General features: G+C 40.9%; 1 non-coding gene across 1 annotated transcript; it reads right to left on the bottom strand.

Moving 5' to 3' along the window:
• Window positions 1-237: 237 nt before the first annotated feature.
• On the bottom strand, window positions 238-294 carry LOC138243901 (U7 small nuclear RNA). The gene has a single exon (XR_011192519.1). It is a non-coding gene; the product is annotated as a U7 small nuclear RNA (small nuclear RNA).
• Window positions 295-10525: the final 10231 nt, after the last annotated feature.

The following is a 10525-nucleotide window of genomic DNA, read 5'->3' as shown; positions in this document are numbered from 1 at the left end:
CAAGCTAAAACAAGTGATCACTTTTCTCACATTTTTCATTGCTGATGTTGCTTTATGGGTCTATTTTCTATACTGTGCTGATCAATTGAAAACGAAAAGGCAAAAAAGACACGTTCCCACACCTAAGGTTGAACCCAGGGAATCACAGTCAAATACCAGGAATCATAACTTCTAGATTGTATGGAAACACACAGCTTTATCATGATATCCAAGTGCAATACCTTTTTTTCACCAAAAATGGGCTTCCTGACTTCAGAAAGCCTTCTAGACTAAACTAAAAGAGCAAAAATTCCACTTGGTAAAGGAAATGAAAACACATGTACCTTACCAAACTTTGAGTACAGGCCAGTCAGGGTGATAATACAAGACGATTTAAAATTCAACAAATAAAGCCTGTCAACTGTTAATCCCAACTACTCATAAAAAACTGAAGTGGCAATACACAGAAGGTGACTCTTGGTGTAAATTAAATCCATGCAAGAAGAGGGTTTAGTGTTATATTTCCAAATCCAATATGCAAATGAGAGATCTGGCCCAGCCAATCACAAGACTCATGGTCTGGAATGGAGCTGATCTCCTCTTCTAGTTATTCATGCTGGAGTTAAGTTACATATTAGCATAATTAATATAACAGCTACGCCAGAAACAAAAAATGTAAACAAATACACTGGATAGTGACTGCAACTGTTAGATTGTAGCTCTGGAGATGACCTTGGAATTCTCCTTGTAAGGTAAGGAAGAGGAGGAGCTTCACCAATCTGTTTTTCCACCAAATAAATTGGCTTTCCGACTTCAGAAAACCTTCCATTTATTTATTATTTATTTTTAAGAACTTTATTTTAATTTCACAAACAAATACACATATTCACAAAGTAGGAAACTTTAATAAATATACCCAAAACAATATAAATGAAACCATCTCATTAGGTTATACAGTGGTGTGAAAAAGTGTTTGCCCCCTTCCTGATTTTTTTATTTTTTGCACGTTTGTCACACTGGAATGTTTCAGATTATCAAACAAATTGAAATATTAGACAAAGATAACACAAGTAAACACAAAATGCAGTTTTTAAATGAAGGTTTTTATTATTAAGGAAAAAAAATCCAAACCTACATGCAAAAAAATAAGAAGTCAGGAAGGGGGCAAACACTTTTTCACACCACTGTAGCTGTCTCTAATAATGAACAGGGCTACTTGCTCGCTTCACTGGAACCTCGATGTCTATAAACACCTCCATGTTCCTCAATCTCCACAGGGTATCCTTCCCACTGTTCACCACAGCCCAAATCAAGCAGCGGTCAGGCTGAGGTGAAAGGGCCTGTAACCAGCCCTCCAACTGGGCTCAGAAAGCCCAGTCTCCTGTTCACATCCGACTGCTGTCACAAAGCAAGAGCTGGGAGTGAGGCACCTGTGGTACAAGAAGGTTCATAGTGGTAACCACATGGGAGACATTAAACAATCAGAGGGAAAATGTCCCTGATTGCTGCAGGTCTTGCGAAATTTCATTGTGCAAGATGATGCCAGGTGTCCCACAGCACCGACATACAGATGCAGCCATTCAAAATGGGTGGGGTATTTGGTGGTACACCAAGGTGGGCGTGTCTCATCAAAACGCAGTTTCACGCAGTATCACGCGGTGTAACGCATCATTTGACGTCATACCGGAAAGTATCCGGAATCACCTTGTAAAACCGCCAGGGGGAGCTTAACCTCTCATGTACAGCATTTGACCTTTTAAATTTAAACTGTGTATTACAGCATGTTAATCATCAGTCATTAAAAAGCTGGTACATTTTATGAAAGCAAGATTGCTCAGATGGACAAAAGTACACAACCTACCTTTATCATAAATATTTTAATTATGCAGAAATATTTTATGCATCAAAGCCTTTCCCGAAGATATTACTAATAGTATTAATAATGAATGACTTTGGACAAGCTGTAAACTCAAAGTATTACACTGGTCCACATTCTTTCTAACCGTCATTTTAAACAAAAATACTTTTATTTTTTTCTTTGACAAACACCATAGTATTTCGTTGATCTAACTAATGAGGACAGGACATTAGCTAGCCAATATGATAAAGGAATAAATTACTTTTTTTGTTAATTTCTTTAGCACACTTGTACAAGCACCTGGAAACTGTCCAAGCCCTACTTTGTCAGGCATTTTCTTTTACTATAACGGACATAAAAATTCCCTTGCTTTTAACAGAGCATTTCATAATTTCTAACAACGAAAATTATTTAAACTGCAACACTTATCATTCAACCAGAGCTCAAAATATCACAAGGATCCTCAAGAGCACAACAAAGACTGTATTAAAAGATATTTGTATCAGATACATGAGAATCCAAGCTTTTTATCTACGCTTTCTTATCTACGCTAAGAAGTAGTCTTAAAAATTTATCACACAGTAAAAAGTTATATTTCTGGAATGTCCGTATACCAGAGATTATGGTACCACTTCAGAAGGGTGTCAGCCAGTCAGATTCCAGGACCAGAATTATCTGTTTTATAATCGAGAATATAATATGTAATCACGTGTCTAAAGAAATTAATAATGATATTAATTTAAGGATCTATATATCTACAGTGCCTTGCGAAAGTATTCGGCCCCCTTGAACTTTTCAACCTTTTGCCACATTTCAGGCTTCAAACATAAAGATATAATTTTTTTATTTTATGTGAAGAATCACCAACAAGTGGGACACAATTGTGAAGTGGAACGAAATCTATTGGATTTTTGAAACTTTTTTAACTAATAAAAAAATGAAAAGTGGGGCGTGCAAAATTATTCGGCCCCTTTACTTTCAGTGCAGCATACTCACTCCAGAAGTTCAGCGAGGATCTCTGAATGATAATGTAAATCTATGTATCTATATAGCTGGTAGTATTACTGTATTTCACTTTCTTTGTAAACACATTTTGTTAACACCCGAATCGCAGGTGGATTCTGTTTTTTGGTCTGTTATGGTCTGCAGCTCAAATCCTGCTTAACTAAAAATTAGACACGAGAAGAGTATTATTGGACAATGTTGTGAGGCTCTGGCGGAATTTCTCTGTAAGCTGAAGAGTTATAGAGGAGACAGGTTGCGTATCGCTTCTTTTGATACTTGTAAAAAAAAACATTCCAATGTTAATGCGACATGGAAGATAATGTAGTGTATTGGTCGTTATTGAAAAGATTTAATCATTTAATCTCTTTACTGTGCACATTTTAATCGACTTAGTATTGAATATTTATATGGAATTTTACCACTAAAGGAAATTTTAGTAGCTAAGCATAAAACGCAGAGGAGCACAACGAAGGTCATAAAGGTCATAAACTATATAAATTTAGGAACATAAACATATTATGTAAACTGTATGTTGCTGTTATTGGTATTTTAAAGAAAAAATACACACCAATACTCCATTTCTCCCTAAACATTTTAAGCACCAAAGTCTTACATGTGGTTGACCTTCCGACCATATTACTGTAATATCTGTATTGCTGTTTCAGTGTGTGTCACATGACTTGCCTCAGTGGTGTCATGGCTTAAGAGACAGATTTACAATATAAGCTTGAGGTTGGGTTTTCAAATCCAGCAATTAATCCATTGCTATGAGTTTTCTTTAAACAGAAACATTTATTTGAAAAACTAAAATAGCAAATATTATAGACACTACAGTATATTGACATTTTTTATATTTCAAAATAACACATGTTCGTACTGCATGTACAGTACACAGCAGTACCGCAGGTTGAACTGTAGGGCACAAATCCACCTGAGCCCAAAAGCCCAACATATTAATGTTCATTCTCCTGGGTCTGCGCGGTTTTCATCACTCTCTGCGGGAGTGCTGGCTGTGACGAATTAAACCGGTTTCACAGGTATTTTCAAAGTAGAAGGGGGTGAGTCTTCCAGCGAAAGACACCTCCCCCCCTCCAAAACCCCTTTTTTTTGCTTACAGTAGTACTTTAGTACAGTACAGTAAGTACTTACAGTACTTACTTACAGTAGTAGTTCAGGTGGGTAGCTGCGTCAGCATGCGTAGGCTGCAAAGGAACAAGTAATAGGTTTATTCCATACTGAAAAAAAGAAGAAAGAGAGCACAACGTTTCGGCCATGGAGCCTTCTTCAGGTGTGAGAGAGACAGGGCAGTAGGCAAAGGTAAAGTAGCGGGAGAACAAAGGTTGGGAGGGAGGAGGAGTGAGAGGCGGGAGCAGGGGACAGAAAGAGAGGCCAATCAAGAGGTTTAAAGTCAGAATGGGTGCAGAGAGGTGTGAAATGAATGGAGAAAATTTAAAAGAACAGTAGTCTGTCATTAAGGGAAGGGAGAATGTGTGATCCTAGCTGCAGAATAATTTTAGTTTCGGTGGTCTTTCTGATGTATGAGTTCGGAGAACCATCTTTGAGAACACAGACGGAGAGATTAGAGTGGTCGCAGCCATCAGAGGTGAAATGAGAAACAATGGGCTTGGAGAGATCTTTAATCTTCACAGCCCTGACGTGTTCTCTGAAGCGGTCTCCGAGTCTCCTTCCTATTACTTGTTCCCTTACTTACAGTAGTACTTCTCGTGTTAAGAAAGCTAGGTGTTGGCATAAATTATTAGTAATCAATAATATAATATAAATTTAGCACTGTAATAAATTGTGCTAATAATAAATTCTATTCTACTCTGAGATTGTAGCGGGGAGGAAGAATTCTCGTGGTCTTTTCACTGATAAACTTGTGTTAAGCTGTCAACAAAAAACAGCTGTCAAAAAAAAGTTATTTTTTTTAAAAAAGTCAGTTGTGTGTCCATAATATTGCTATTTTGCTATTGCTACAGTAATTGCTATTGCTACTGAGTCTCTGTGCCTACAGTACATGGTTTGTGAACAAACCGGTTTCACAGGTATTTTCAACCCCCAGCCACTGTTGTTTCATCAGTTGTTATCCTGTAAAGCGCTTTGAGAAGCTACCTTTAAAGGCGCTATATAAAATAACGTTTATTATTATTATTATTAATATTGATAATATTTTTTCTCCCAGAACTTGTAAGTTGTTAGAGTTGTTGTTATCCTGTAAAGCGTTTTGAGAAGCATACTGTCCAGCTGGTCAGGTGCATTCTCTTGTAAAATAATAAGTAGAGCTTTGGGGTTATTAGTGCTCCACTTACAGCAACCCAATGTACAGTACACCCACACACTCACACACACAGACACTACACATACTGACTGACACCATACACATTTATACACACAATCAGACACATACATGCACAAATACAAACTAGCACACATTCACAGACACACACATACTGTAGACACTACACTCAGAGATACACACCCACACACTGATACACACACATTTACAGAATCACACATAAACAGTACACATACTCACAGACACAAACTCACACACTGATGGACATCACATACACTCTTACCTACAGTTACACTATAACAAACACTAACAAAAAATACCACTAATATTACGACAGTAACACTATCACTATGACTAACATGACTACTAGTGTAAATAGTCTAACAGTAAATCTATAATAAGCACTAATATTAACATGAATACTAGCATTAATATTAAAACTACCAGTTGTACTCTCACTAATATTAACAGGAATACACTAGCATTAGTATTAGTAGCTGTCCGTGACGTCACGCCGCTCTTTGTGACGAAGGCGAGACACCCAGCGGGCACAGTAACTTGTCGCGTGTTGTCGTGGTTGCCATACTTATGATTTGTAAACAAATGGAACTGTTACCTACACAAATTTATCTAGTTCTAGGATTCAATTCCTAAATAATAATTTGAAAAATCATTCTTTAATTTCGGATTGAACATTATTAACACTAAACGCACTATGGTACTGTAATTGATCGATACAGGCGGTATTGACTGTTTTCTAGATATTTAAAACAGGGTCAAGAACAGGAAAATAATCAATACTCACCAATCGGTGAAGTTAATCGTTTATTCTACGGTTCTTCAGTTGAATTAATTGGTTGTCGATAGATTAGTGATCAATAACTCTCCTCTGTGCGCTCAGCGTGCCTCCCTCAGTCTCGCTCTGATCCCGACGCTCTGGCTGGTGTCTGTGACGTCACAGCGCTCTTTCTGACAGAGCAGAGAGCGTCTCCACTGGAGGAGACTCCTGTCCGGAGCCCGGGGGGCTTTTCTTACACATATAACATCTGTAAAAAAAACACACCAGGCTGTGAAGAGAAGCGATTTATAACAGCTTGAGAAAGAGAGCGACAACCCGAGGAATGAAATGCATTAAACAGAAAAAAACAGTTTACTTCACAGATTAATGCGTTATAAAGCATTGTCCTGTGGAGCAGAAGAGAAAGAGCACAGGTCTCTATAATAAGCGCTTTTAAGCGTTTTACACGAATCTCCACAGAATAGAAGCCTGGAGGATCAGACTCCTAATCCTGGAGGTTCAAGTGCATCTCCTGGTTTTATTTCCTCCCAGCACTCCACAGCTAGACTAATGATTGAATAAACTGTATAATTGTTATCAGACTCTGTTTAACTGTAGATTTATAAGACTCTCTGTGAAAGACATGTGGGAGCTGCTGAATCCCAGGGTTTGTGTGGAATCACACACAGACAGGTCTTCTGTGTGATCTGAGTCCCACTGCTCAGAGCTAAAGACTGGTCAACTACAGTAGTCACTATTGTAGACACGACCATCGGTCTGCTGCTTCTGAGAATCATAATACACTGATAAGAGTATAAATACTGTTGTTCATTACATAAGTAATAATAATCGCTCAATTGTGAGTCAGAACATTTCTGACAGATGTTTGGAGGTTGAATTAAATAAGTAATAATAAGTCAAAATAGTCACAATAATCACATAATCAGACTGCTGTTCAATTATTTGTCAAAATGTTTCTGAAAGATGATTGGAGGCTGACTTACAGTACACACAATGAATCAGGGCAGTAATACTGAAGGGCTGGATGTCCTGGAAAGGGTTAATAGAAACTTCTTGCTTCTGACCTGGAACAGAGCCCACAGCTGCCAGATCAGTGACCCCTGAGCCCAGTTCACAGAGAGGAGAACCAGGAGCTCTGCTCTGTCTCTAAGAGGCTGTGAGGAAGGAGAAAAGGGGGAGATGTGATCTGAGTCCAGGCTGTTCTGTCTGATATTATTCATGTAGCAGCACTGATTGTCTGAATGTCCTCTGGTTCTGGATTGTCAGGACAGAGAAAAGTATGAAGATGAGCTTCTGTCTGTTCAGGACTGAGGAGTTTGTGTATAGTACTGAGGGACCCAGAGCTCTGTGTGTGAGTCTGAGCTGTGAATCTGACTGAGAGGAGTTTTTTTTATTCTGCTTCTGAGATTTTTGCCAAGTGGTGTTACATCCCCTTCAGATACTCTGCACAGACTGTCAGAGTGAGAGAAGAGGAGAGAGAGATGGACAGATAAGAGCACACGCAGCGAGAGAGACAGGATGGGGGAGAGAGAGGAGAAGGAGCAGGAAGACAGTGCAGGTGTTCAACCACACTGTGACCACAGGAGACAGGAGGCTTTTCTAAGCTGGAGCTCTGAGAGTCAGCCTCTATATTGACAGGAACATTCCGTCCTGTTCAGCCCTGTGAGAGACCATGAGAGAGCTGTGTGAGGAGAGAACCTGTTACCCTGTACAGCACTAGAGTTCTGAACACTGGACTCTCCTGTGTCTCCCTGTGCAGCACGCGGCTCTGAACACTGGACTCTCCTGTGTCTCCCTGTGGAGCACTGGAGCTCTGAACACTGGACTCTCCTGTGTCTCCCTGTGCAGCACTTGAGCTCTGAACACTGGACTGTCCTGTACAGCACTGGAGCTCTGAACACTGGACTGTGTCTCCCTGTGCAGCACTGGAGCTCTGAATACTTGGCATCCCTGTGTGTCTCCCTATACAGCATTGGAGCTCTAAACACTGGACTTTCCTGTGTGTCTCCCTATACAGCACTGGAGCTCTGAACACTGGGCTCTCCTGCGTGTCTCCCTGTACAGCTCAGCTCTCAGCTGCCTCATCACACTGATACCCACAGCTTCACAGTACAGCCTGGCTTCCTGTGCTGGAAGAGCTCAGAGGAGCACAAACCACAGACTCACTGCAGTCTGACCTGTAGCTCCAGTACAGCTCTGAGGAAACAGGCCCATTTCCTAAAGACAGGGGAGTGAAGAGAAAATGCAGGTTTGCTGAAAACAACTTTTACAGAAGGACATATATGTTGTCATGTCATTATATGAAAATGTTTCATCCTGGCCTATCAGGGATTGATGTGTTTAATTACAGCTGTTAGGCTGTATTAACAAGGACTGATTGTTTCTTATTAATAATTTTGTTGTTGTTTTATACTTTGAACCTGACTCCTGCTCTTCTGCTTCTGCAGTTATTATGGTGAAGCTGCAAAACGTACTACTGATACTCCTTCTGTTACTACTAATGCTACTAAAGCTATTACTGTTCCTACTGCTGCGGGTACTGCCGTTACTGCTGCTACTGCTGCCACTGACACTACTGCTGCTATGATTAATAAGGAGGAAATGAGTTGTGTTCTCACTGGGTGTCTTAACAAGGACTGAATTTTCATTATGCTGTTTTTCCGACTTTGAAACTGACTCCTGCTCTTCTGTTCCTGCTGCAGTTATTATAGTGAAGCTCCAACACAGCTCTGCTATATTGTTGAACTGAAGAGTAAAAATATAGAATAACTACTAATACTACTACTATTACTACTGCTACTACAGCTACTACTACTGCTGCCACTGATACAACAGCAACTAAGAAGATTTTACTGCTACTCCTACTGCTACTACTAATGTTACTAAAGCTAGTATTACTAATATAATTAGTGCTGCAAGAACTATTGTTATTGCTACAAATACTGCTATCACTACAGCTACTAACACTACTAATAATAAGGAGGAGGTGAGCCATGTCCTCATTCTGTTCAGCCTGGGGTTGTATCAGGGTATCAGTATCAGTTCAGCTCCACTGTGCTATTTGAGAGTCTCAATCACACAGTCAGCTCCACACAGAGAGACACTGAGGCAACAACTAGAGGGCTGGAACATCTGTGTGAGCTGGAGCTGCACAGGGACAGACTCAGGGTCTGAGGCACTCAGCTGGAAGAGCTGCTGTCCACCAGACTCAGTATAGAGGGGACAATCACTGCTGGGCTTTTCTTTCTTTTTCATTTAAATTATTGGTCTCCAATGATAGCCACTGGACAGACAGTTCATACTTTATCCACCTTGTCTCTGTATTCTTGTGCTGACCTGAGTGACCTCACTACCCCCTAGAGGACAGGCTCTCCTCACACTGTCCTTGAACAGGACCAGAGGGCACTGCTGTCTGGAGATACAACAACTTCTCTGTGACTCACTGCAGGACACCAGTCACTGGACCCTGCCTAACACAGACAGCCTGACTTTATTCAGGACACCAGTCACTGGATACTCACACAGCCATTGAAACCACTGTCCACTGCGTGGATCACAGATCACAATGACACAGGAACCCACAGGAAGAAATAGGGTCAGCACAATTCTACAGTCATTGTGGTCACTGTACACTATAGAGACCACAGCTCTCAGGACACAAATATCCAAATCTCTGATCTGAAGGCACACGGTCTTTAAAACCACTGTCCACTGCAGTGACCATAGTGACCATAGGTGCAGAATCTCAGGAACAAAGTCATTACAGCCATTGTCCACTTTAGTGAACATAACACATAGAAACCCAGAAATATAGTAATTAAAGCAGTACCGCCAGCTCCCAAAAACACAGGAGCACTGTCATTATATCTACTGTCCACTGCAGTGACTACAGTTCACAGGAACACATTCAGTGTAGCCACTATCCACTATAGTGACCACAGCACCAAGAAACAAGGGAAAACAGTCATTACAGTCACTGTCCACTATAGTGACCACAGCACCAAAGAACAAGGAACACAGACAACAAGAGACACAGGACCATATTCAGGAAACCAGTCACTGATACAGACAACAAGCATCACAGGACTATATATACATAATTGATTATCTTGATACTGATTTAAAATTATAATACTTGTCTAGAACTGAAGAGATTTTTTTCGTGTTTATATCTGATCTCTTCCTGCCCCTGCAGCACCTGCAGCCCTGGTGTCTGTATCTGTATCTGTGTTTCCTCCAGTGAGACACAGAGCTGCTCCTGTCTCTCCTCTCCTCCGCACTGCTGGGAGTGTCTTCAGGGAGAGGAAACAGTGATGTGTCTCTGATATATATGGAGAAGACTGAAAGGGCCCTGTGTGATTGGCCGTCCCGTCTGTGTGAGAGGTTCCTGCTATCAGTCTGAAAAGGCAGTGCTGTGTGTGATTGGTGGGGCGGGGGGCTGTGTTGTTACTGGGGCTCCGGGGTGCGGAGCAGCAGCTCAGTTGCCCTGTGGGCTCAGGGGTGAAGACAGGGGTCTCAGCTGCGCTCTGTCCTGATGACAATGGAGAGCTGCCTGTCCATCTTCTCTCTCGCTGTCCTGGTGCTGCAC

The sequence above is a fragment of the Lepisosteus oculatus genome, chromosome 14 (assembly GCF_040954835.1).
Source record: "Lepisosteus oculatus isolate fLepOcu1 chromosome 14, fLepOcu1.hap2, whole genome shotgun sequence".
In the NCBI taxonomy this organism is placed as follows: domain Eukaryota; kingdom Metazoa; phylum Chordata; class Actinopteri; order Semionotiformes; family Lepisosteidae; genus Lepisosteus; species Lepisosteus oculatus.
The sequence above is the reverse complement of the archived record's forward strand: the minus strand, read 5'-3'. Positions and strand labels throughout refer to the sequence as shown.